Source organism: Chrysoperla carnea, unplaced genomic scaffold, assembly GCF_905475395.1.
Source record: "Chrysoperla carnea unplaced genomic scaffold, inChrCarn1.1, whole genome shotgun sequence".
Classification (NCBI taxonomy): domain Eukaryota; kingdom Metazoa; phylum Arthropoda; class Insecta; order Neuroptera; family Chrysopidae; genus Chrysoperla; species Chrysoperla carnea.
This window is the reverse complement of record NW_025408243.1, coordinates 297,178-307,641: the sequence shown is the minus strand read 5'-3', so window position 1 is coordinate 307,641 and position 10,464 is coordinate 297,178.

Below are 10,464 nucleotides of genomic sequence, written 5' to 3'. Positions count from 1 at the left end.
TTATGACTGGACTAAGTAGAAATAAGCCAAAAATGATCAAATTTGACATTTTTCGGAAGAAAAAACATTTTTTGAAAATTTCCGATTTTACAACTAGAATGTCATGACAATACAAATCATTGAAATTTGGATACAAGTAAGTCAAAATGTATACATAGAGGTCCTTTATGACTGGACTAAGTACAAATAAGCCAAAAATGATCAAATTTGACATTTTTCGATAGAAAAAACATTTTTTGAAAATTTTCGATTTTTCAACATGAGAGTCATGACTATACAAATCATTGAAATTTTGATCCAAGTAAGTCAAAATGTATACATAGAGGTCCGTTAGACTAGACTTAGTATAAATAAGCCAAAAATGATCAAATTTGACATATTTCGATAGACAAAACAATTTTTGAAAATTTTCGATTTTTCAACATGAGAGTCATGACTATACAAATCATTGAAATTTTGATCCAAGTAAGTCAAAATGTATACATAGAGGTCCTTTATGACTGGACTAAGTATAAATAAGCCAAAAATGATCAAATTTGACATTTTTCGATAGAAAAAATATTTTTTGAAAATTTTCGATTTTTCAACATGAGAGTCATGACTATACAAATCATTGAAATTTTGATCCAAGTAAGTCAAAATGTATACATAGAGGTCCTTTAAGACTGGAATAAGTAGAAATAAGCCAAAATTGATCAAATTTGACATTTTTCGATAGAAAAAACATTTTTTGAAAATTTTCGATTTTTCAACGTGAGAGTCATGACTATACAAATCATTGAAATTTTGATCCAAGCAAGTCATTATGTATATACAGAGGTCCTTTATGACTGGACTAAGTATAAATAAGCCAAAAATGATCAAATTTGACATTTTTCGATAGAAAAAACATTTTTTGAAAATTTTCGATTTTTCAACATGAGAGTCATGACTATAGAAATCATTGAAATTTTGATCCAAGTAAGTCAAAATGTATACATAGAGGTCCGTTAGACTAGACTAAGTATAAAAAAGCCAAAAATGATCAAATTTGACATATTTCGATAGACAAAACATTTTTTGGAAATTTTCGATTTTTGAACATGAGAGTCATGACTATACAAATCATTGAAATTTTGATCCAAGTGTTGCGGGAATTAATGTTTTGGTGAGAAAATTAAAAAAAAAGAAACGAATTTTTTCTCTTCCCTAAATTTAAATACTTAATTGTTTCTCGACTTGCGTCGAGAACAAGAAGTAAGCCTCAGCCAAAATTCCTCGCAACCCCCAGAACACTCAGATTAATATTTACCAAATCAAAAAAAGAAATATTAAACAGTGTCACTAAAGGGAAACATCCCGGTCTGAAAATAAAACCGAAACAGATCAAACTGCGTGCTAGGCCCAAAGATAACGCCGAAGGCGATTACCCCCCAGAAAGTATTAACAATACAAATAAAAAAAAGTCTACGTTTAAAAATAAAAAAAAACTATAAAGTTTGTTTATTTGATTAATTCCAAAAAAATATAAATGTTTGACTTTACATACATACTTAAGAAAAATATAAATTCAGAAGGCATCAGCCTTGTTTTTACACTTACATGAATTTTACATGTAGAAATTAAAACCAAAATACAAAGTTTTTGAATAATATCTTTCGATATGAATTTAGAAAAAAAATTAACTTATATATAAAATATATAATAAAAAAAAAGTTTCCTGTATGTAATTTGCGATCACTGTGAATCCAGCTCCCTAATTTACATTTTTAAGGGGCTGTGCTCACATATGGGATTCGAAAAGTCACAAAAACACAGGTAGAAAAAACCAATATTAAATTACACAATTTTAAATAATTGAAGAGTGTCTGTTTCACTCTTCAAACTGTGCGTTTTTTAAAGAAACGACATTTCACAAAATATTTGATAACATTGTCGTATTGCAAATAAATATAAATTCTTATTAAGAATTAAAAAAAAGAAATATTAAAATTTAATAAATTTAATTATTTTGCCACACACTAAAAGGTGTGTTAAAAATAAAGTGAAGCCATGCTGGAATAAATAATTTAAATTAATTATTCCAACATATTGTTCTTGTGAAAGTTCAAACCCAAAAGAGGCTGAGAGTACTTGAAAAGTTACTAAGCTGTATTTTTTTGTGTACCGACTGGTGGTAATAAAAAGAACTAAAGTTGAAAAACAATAAGGTACAGTCGCAGCCAGAGTAAACTTTTCAATTCAATATGTACCGTCACAGACAGATTTAAAGTTTGATATTTTACATTATTGTTGCATAATTTATTACTAATTAATTAATTATAATTAGTTTGCCAACAATTTGTAACACTCCCCCGCCCTAAAAAAATTCGAAGAATAAAGAAAAAGAGAATAAAGCGGAGAGAGAAGAAAAAAAAAAAATTTATTTTTGCACTATTTGTGGTTGATAGGGCTTCAGATGACTAACATGCACACGAGATAAAGTATTATCATTCTCGTCAAAAAGCTCGACCGACACTGGTCCAGTAAAACGTAAAATTCTTTTTGGACCTGAATATCTAGGTTGAAATTTACTGTCAGTATCAAAGGTCGCACGATACTTAGGAAGCTTCACACAGACTATCTGATCCACCCTGTATTTAACATCTACAGTATTACCTTTACGTTTATTTATAATTTGATTCATTTTAACTAATGCTTGTTTAACCTCTTCATGTGTTGGTGGTTTATCTGCCGTAAAATAATTATAAGTTTCTAGCCCTAAATCCAAGGTGTTATTTAAACGTCGTTTAAAAAAAATTTCGACTGGAGAAGTTCCAATAGAAGTATGATAACTATTGTTATATTGAAAAGTAAAATATGGTAAAACTTTAGTCCAAGCTTTATGCTCCAAGGCATATTGCTTTATAATACACGCCATATTAATTTTTAAATTTCTATTTAATCTCTCTGACATATTAGCACATGCGTGATAGCTTGAAATATAAGCTGCTCTAACACCATGATTGAATAAAAAATTTTTGTATTTTTGAGCCACAAAACATTTGGCATTATCACTAACAACACATGCAGGGTAACCAAATTGCATAAAAGTTTTATGAAGAAATTTAATAACCACTTCCGCTGTTGCCCTACGTGTAGAGTATGTAATAGCAAATTTACTAAATGAATCAAGAATAACTAAAATATATTTCATTCCACCATCCAAAGATGGAATTAAAGGACCGATAAAGTCTATGTAAAGTTTATCCCAAATACCAGTGGGAACCGTTGACTTTGTGTGCACATTGGTATTTTTATTATAAGGTTTAAATTGTTGACAAACTGTACAATTTTTAATAAATTCTACAACTTTTTTATATAATAAATTATGATAAAATCTTTTGGCAATCTCTCTATAAGTTTTAGTTACAGCACCATGCTGACCATATAAAGAATTATGATAATATTTAATGACATATTCAAGCATTGAATCTGGTAGAACTATTCGTTTCAATTTATTCCGTCCAACTTCGCGCAGCAAAAGACCGTCTTTAAGTGAAAAGTTATTAACATTATGGCCATTTTTTAATTGATCCATTATGAATTTACACTGATTACAATTCTCTTGTGCAAGCTTAATTGAAAGAAAACCCTGAGGTTCAGTAACTAAAGTATTTAATAGAAAAACCGGGTCGTTTTGTAAAGATTCATCCTTGACCAAATTATTATTGTCAACTAAAGATGGATCTTCACCCGAATAATTACTACCATTATCATTTTTTGATAAAAAATTATTTGTAGAGAAATTACCATTCGAAAACAATCTAGATAAACAATCTGCTGCAGTATTATCTATGCCCTTAATATGTTTCGGTGTAAAATTGAATTTTGACAGTGTCAAAATCCATCTCGAAAGTTTGTTAAATTTTTGTGGTGAATTAAAAAGATACACTAAAGCATTGTTATCGGTTTCTAAGAAAAAATGTCTATCGACAAGGTAGTCACTAAAAGTATTTAATGAAAAAATTACAGCTAAAAGCTCTAACTCATAAGCGGAATATCTCATTTCAGCGGGATTTAATTTTCTAGAACAATATTCAATTGGGTGTAAATTCCCATTAATATTTTGTAATAAAACGGCTCCTAGGCCAACAGATGACGCATCCGTTCTCACAACAAAGGGATATTTATCGTCAAAAATAGGAAATTTCAAAATTGGTGCAGACGTTAAAGCTTTTTTTAATTTAGAAATAGCCTCGACATGTACATCAGTTATTTTAAATTGAACATTTTTCTTTTTTAATTCATTCAAAGGTGCAACAATAGAACTAAAATGCTCAATATAGCGAGCAAAAAACGCTGCCATTCTGATAAATTTTTGCAATTCCTTTATATTCTTTGGAATTGGCATGTCACAAATAGCACTAATTTTGTCAGGATTAGGACGTCTACCTTCTGATGATATAATATGGCCAAGAATTTTTAGACGTGCCATAAAAAATTTATTTTTATTTGGATTTAAAGTTAAATTAAGTTTTTTAAATCTACTTAATACCTGGTTTAAATGAATTTTATGTTCATCAATCGAGCTTGAAAAAACTATAATATCATCGTAATAAATTAAGATACACACATTCAACAAATCGTTAAATTCTTTAATTAGAAAACGATATAAGCATTGGGAACTAATATTAAGTCCAAACGGACAACAAACAAAAGAAAATTGTCCCCATTGCGTATTAATAGCAGTAATATCTCTGCTCTCTTTACTCAAGCTACACTGATAAAAGCTTTTTGCCATATCCAAGATAGAAAACACTTTTGCGCCTCCTAGACTAGAAAATATGTGATTGATCGATACATTTGAAATAGGATCAAACACAATTTTTTTATTAACGAACCTATAGTCAGCTACCATGCGAAAACCATCCTGTTTTTTAACAAAAAACACAGGAGATGCATAACTAGACTGGCTAGGAACTATAATATTTAATTTCAAAAGCTCATCTAAATGTTGCTTTAAGAGTAAAGATTTATCTTTTGGTAAAAAATATGCAGTTTTATAAACTGGTGTATCATCTTTAAGTTTAATATGATATTCATAATCTTTTGCTCGGCCAGGAATTTCAGAAAATACTGCCTTATACTTTTTATATAATGAATCCATAAATTCTTTATCCTTTACTGACAAATTTAGTGGTAATTCACAAATAATATTAACGAAAAATAGTGTGCAATTTTTTTCAAAAGGAATTTCAATATTTCTAAATGAATTAAAAAATACTTTGTTATTACATAAATCTAAAATCATACCACATTTGTTGAGAGACGGTGCTCCAATAATCATATCAAAAATGGATTTTTCCATTAAGTAAAATTCTAAATTCCAGCTGAAATTACTAATCTTGACATGTAACGTAACCTTCTTCTTCATAGCTACATAATTTGATCCCGGTAATGTAACAGTAATTTTTTCATCTTCATAAATAACTTTCTTAATTTTTAATTTACTAAACATTTTTCTAGAAATCACATTTATAGTTGATCCCGAATCTAAAAGAGATAATATTTTAATATTGTTCACAGAAACATAAATTAAGGGCATCGAAGATGCATTTTTTGAAGAACCTAGTGTGTGGCATGGTTCAAGTTTTTTGAACTTGATGTGTCTCTATTGGCTAATTTTATACATTGTTGAATTTTGTGTCCTGATCGTTTACAATAAACACAAAATATAGATTTACTTTTATTTAAATTTGATTTTGCTATCTGAACAGAAGCTTTTTTATCATTTTGCCCTGTAGTTTCAGGCTTAAGATCCTTAACATTTTGAACATTTTGAACATTTTGTTCAATATTAACCAAACTAGAATTTTGATCATTAAAACTATTCTGTATTCTATTTTGATACAAGTTAAATTTATTAAATGAATTTTCTCTTGTTATTATTTCTTGTAAATTTCTTACAAAGGAATTTAAGGAAACTAAAGTTTCAGGAATTGGAACCAATTTAATCAAATTAAAGGTTTTCTGATTAACATGGGCAAATATAATTTGTATAACTATTTTAATGTCCTCTTTAGGCATTAGTATTTGCGAGTATTTCAAAATATCAGTTACAAAATCAGAAAACTTTTCATTTGGAAGTTGTCTTCTTCTAATGTATCTATCAATTGCAATTTGCAATTGTGCAGGAGATATATACTCAGATAATAAAATGTTTGAAATATAAGTCCAAGTTTTATTATTTGAAATTTGATTAGACCAAAATGGTTTTGTATTTGAATTACATTTTGTAATTAAAAATTTAATAAGAGAATTTTCATCAACTAAACTTAATGAAACAACACTATTGGTTTCAATAATAAAATTAATAATTGAACTTGTATCAAATAAATCTAAAATTTTAATGTTATTTGTAAGAGATTCAAATCTAAATTTAAAATCTTGTGGTTTTTCGGTACTTATCTTTTGATTTATTGATGAAATAATGTGTGTTAAATGATCTACATGAATATATTTTGTTGCTTGTATAGTTTCAGACGACGTTGACGGCACAGGATCAATCAAACATTGTATTGTCTTATCCTTTTGTTGAACTGATACTTGAACATCTTTGTCCACTAAATCAAAATCTGTTTGAATTCTTTTATTGTTGTATTTTTCGTCTTTAACAGGTTTTGGAAAACCACGAAAATCTTCGTCGTCAGACGACATTTTTCCCTTTTATTTGATTTCCTCAAAAAAAATTAACGAAACGAAAACAAAAAAAGAAATTAGTAAAGTTAAACAAAGTAAAAATTACAAACGTTTGAATTAATTTTGATGAAATATGAACTTGTTTCAAAATAAATATTCATGTAAATAAAAAAAAGTTTTTTAAAAATAGCCAATAAAGAAACATACAAAAAAAAACTATGAAATAAAATTTGGATTTACAACGTAAACAGTAGACCAATAATAGTAATCAAAATAGCAATATATTTTAAGATTACATAAAATGTGTAAAAAGACAAAAACAAAATCTAATTAATTCAAACTAGTCAATGTTATATAATTGGATTTATAATGTCAATTCCTTGAACAAATACCAAAAAAAATATTAGATATTATTTTAATTAATATCCAATATTACGTAAAAATTTTTAAATTTTCAAAATTTAATTTATATACGAAAATATTCAACTTACGTGATTCCACAAACTACACACAAGAAAACTTTACTAGTCAAAAAAAATTTAGAGAAAATTAAACGTAGATTTTTTAAAGTAATGTAACCAGATATAACGCAAAAAACTAAAAAAAGCGTTACGCTCACTACCAAATGTACAAATGTTGCGTAAAACGTAGATCTCGAAGTTACCATTTAACGCTCTACTACCAAGTGGTGCGGGAATTAATGTTTTGGTGAGGAAATTAAAAAAAAAGAAACGAATTTTTTCTCTTCCCTAAATTTAAATACTTAATTGTTTCTCGACTTGCGTCGAGAACAAGAAGTAAGCCTCAGCCAAAATTCCTCGCAACCCCCAGAACACTCAGATTAATATTTACCAAATCAAAAAAAGAAATATTAAACAGTGTCACTAAAGGGAAACATCCCGGTCTGAAAATAAAACCGAAACAGATCAAACTGCGTGCTAGGCCCAAAGATAACGCCGAAGGCGATTACCCCCCAGAAAGTATTAACAATACAAATAAAAAAAAGTCTACGTTTAAAAATAAAAAAAAACTATAAAGTTTGTTTATTTGATTAATTCCAAAAAAATATAAATGTTTGACTTTACATACATACTTAAGAAAAATATAAATTCAGAAGGCATCAGCCTTGTTTTTACACTTACATGAATTTTACATGTAGAAATTAAAACCAAAATACAAAGTTTTTGAATAATATCTTTCGATATGAATTTAGAAAAAAAATTAACTTATATATAAAATATATAATAAAAAAAAAGTTTCCTGTATGTAATTTGCGATCACTGTGAATCCAGCTCCCTAATTTACATTTTTAAGGGGCTGTGCTCACATATGGGATTCGAAAAGTCACAAAAACACAGGTAGAAAAAACCAATATTAAATTACACAATTTTAAATAATTGAAGAGTGTCTGTTTCACTCTTCAAACTGTGCGTTTTTTAAAGAAACGACATTTCACAAAATATTTGATAACATTGTCGTATTGCAAATAAATATAAATTCTTATTAAGAATTAAAAAAAAGAAATATTAAAATTTAATAAATTTAATTATTTTGCCACACACTAAAAGGTGTGTTAAAAATAAAGTGAAGCCATGCTGGAATAAATAATTTAAATTAATTATTCCAACATATTGTTCTTGTGAAAGTTCAAACCCAAAAGAGGCTGAGAGTACTTGAAAAGTTACTAAGCTGTATTTTTTTGTGTACCGACTGGTGGTAATAAAAAGAACTAAAGTTGAAAAACAATAAGGTACAGTCGCAGCCAGAGTAAACTTTTCAATTCAATATGTACCGTCACAGACAGATTTAAAGTTTGATATTTTACATTATTGTTGCATAATTTATTACTAATTAATTAATTATAATTAGTTTGCCAACAATTTGTAACACAAGTAAGTCAAAATGTATACAAAGAGGTCCTTTATGACTGGACTAAGTATAAATTAGCCAAAAATGATCATATTTTACATTTTTCGATAGAAAAAACATTATTTGAAAATATTCGATTTTTCAACATGAGAGTCATGACTATACAAATCATTGAAATTTTGATCCAAGTAAGTCAAAATGTATACATAGAGGTCCGTTAGACTGGACTAAGTATAAATAAGCCAAAAATGATCAAATTTGACATTTTTCGATAGAAAAAACATTTTTGAAAATTTTCGATTTTTGAACATGAGAGTCATGTCTATACAAATCATTGAAATTTTGATCCAAGTCAGTCAAAATGTATACAAAGAGGTCCTTTATGACTGGACTAAGTAGAAATAAGCACAAAATGATCAAATTTGACATTTTTCGGTAGAAAAAACATTTTTTGAAAATTTCCGATTTTACAACTAGAATGTCATGACAATACAAATCATTGAAATTTTGATCCAAGTAAGTCAAAATGTATACATAAAGGTCCTTTATGACTGGACTAAGTAGAAATAAGCCAAAAATGATCAAATTTGACATTTTTCGATAGAAAAAACATTTTTTGAAAATTTTCGATTTTTCAACATGAGAGTCATGACTATACAAATCATTGAAATTTTGATCCAAGTAAGTCAAAATGTATTCATAGAGGTCCTTTATGACTGGACTAAGTACAAATAAGCCAAAAATGATCAAATTTGACATTTTTCGATAGAAAAACATTTTTTGAAAATTTTCGATTTTTCAACATGAGAGTCATGACTATACAAATCATTGAAATTTTGATCCAAGTAAGTCAAAATGTATACATAGAGGTCCTTTATAACTGGACTAAGTATAAATTAGCCAAAAATGATCATATTTGACATTTTTCGATAGAAAAAACATTATTTGAAAATATTCGATTTTTCAACATGAGAGTCATGACTATACAAATCGTTGAAATTTTGATCCAAGTAAGTCAAAATGTATACATAGAGGTCCGTATGACTGGACGAAGTATAAATAAGCCAAAAATGATCAAATTTGACATTTTTCGATAGAAAAAACATTTTTTGAAAATTTTCGATTTTTGAACATGAGAGTCATGTCTATACAAATCATTGAAATTTTGATCCAAGTCAGTCAAAATGTATTTAAAGAGGTCCTTTATGACTGAACTAAGTATAAATAAGCCAAAAATGATCAAATTTGACATTTTTCGATAGAAAAAACATTTTTAGAAAATTTTTGATATTTTCAACATGAGAGTCATGACTATACAAATCATTGAAATTTTGATCCAAGTAAGTCAAAATGTATACATAGAGGTCCTTTTAGACTGGACTAAGTAGAAATAAGCACAAAATGATCAAATTTGATATTTTTCGATAGAAAAAACATTTTTTGAAAATTTCCGATTTTACAACTAGAATGTCATGACTATACAAATCATTGAAATTATGTTTCCAAGTAAGTCTAAATGTATACATAGAGGTCCTTTATGACTGGACTAAGTACAAATAAGCCAAAAATGATCAAATTTGACATTTTTCGATAGAAAAAACATTTTTTGAAAATTTTCGATTTTTCAACATGAGAATCATGACTATACAAATCATTGAAATTTTGATCCTAGTAAGTCAAAATGTATACATAGAGGTCCTTTATGAATGGACTAAGTATAAATAAGCCAATATGATCAAATTTGACATTTTTCGATAGAAAAAACATTTTTTGAAAATTTTCGATTTTTGAACATGAGAGTCATGTCTATACAAATCATTGAAATTTTGATGCAAGTAAGTCAAAATGTATACTTATGACTGGACAGAGTATAAATAAGCCAAAAATGATCAAATTTGACATTTTTCGATAGAAAAAACATTTTTTGAAAATTTT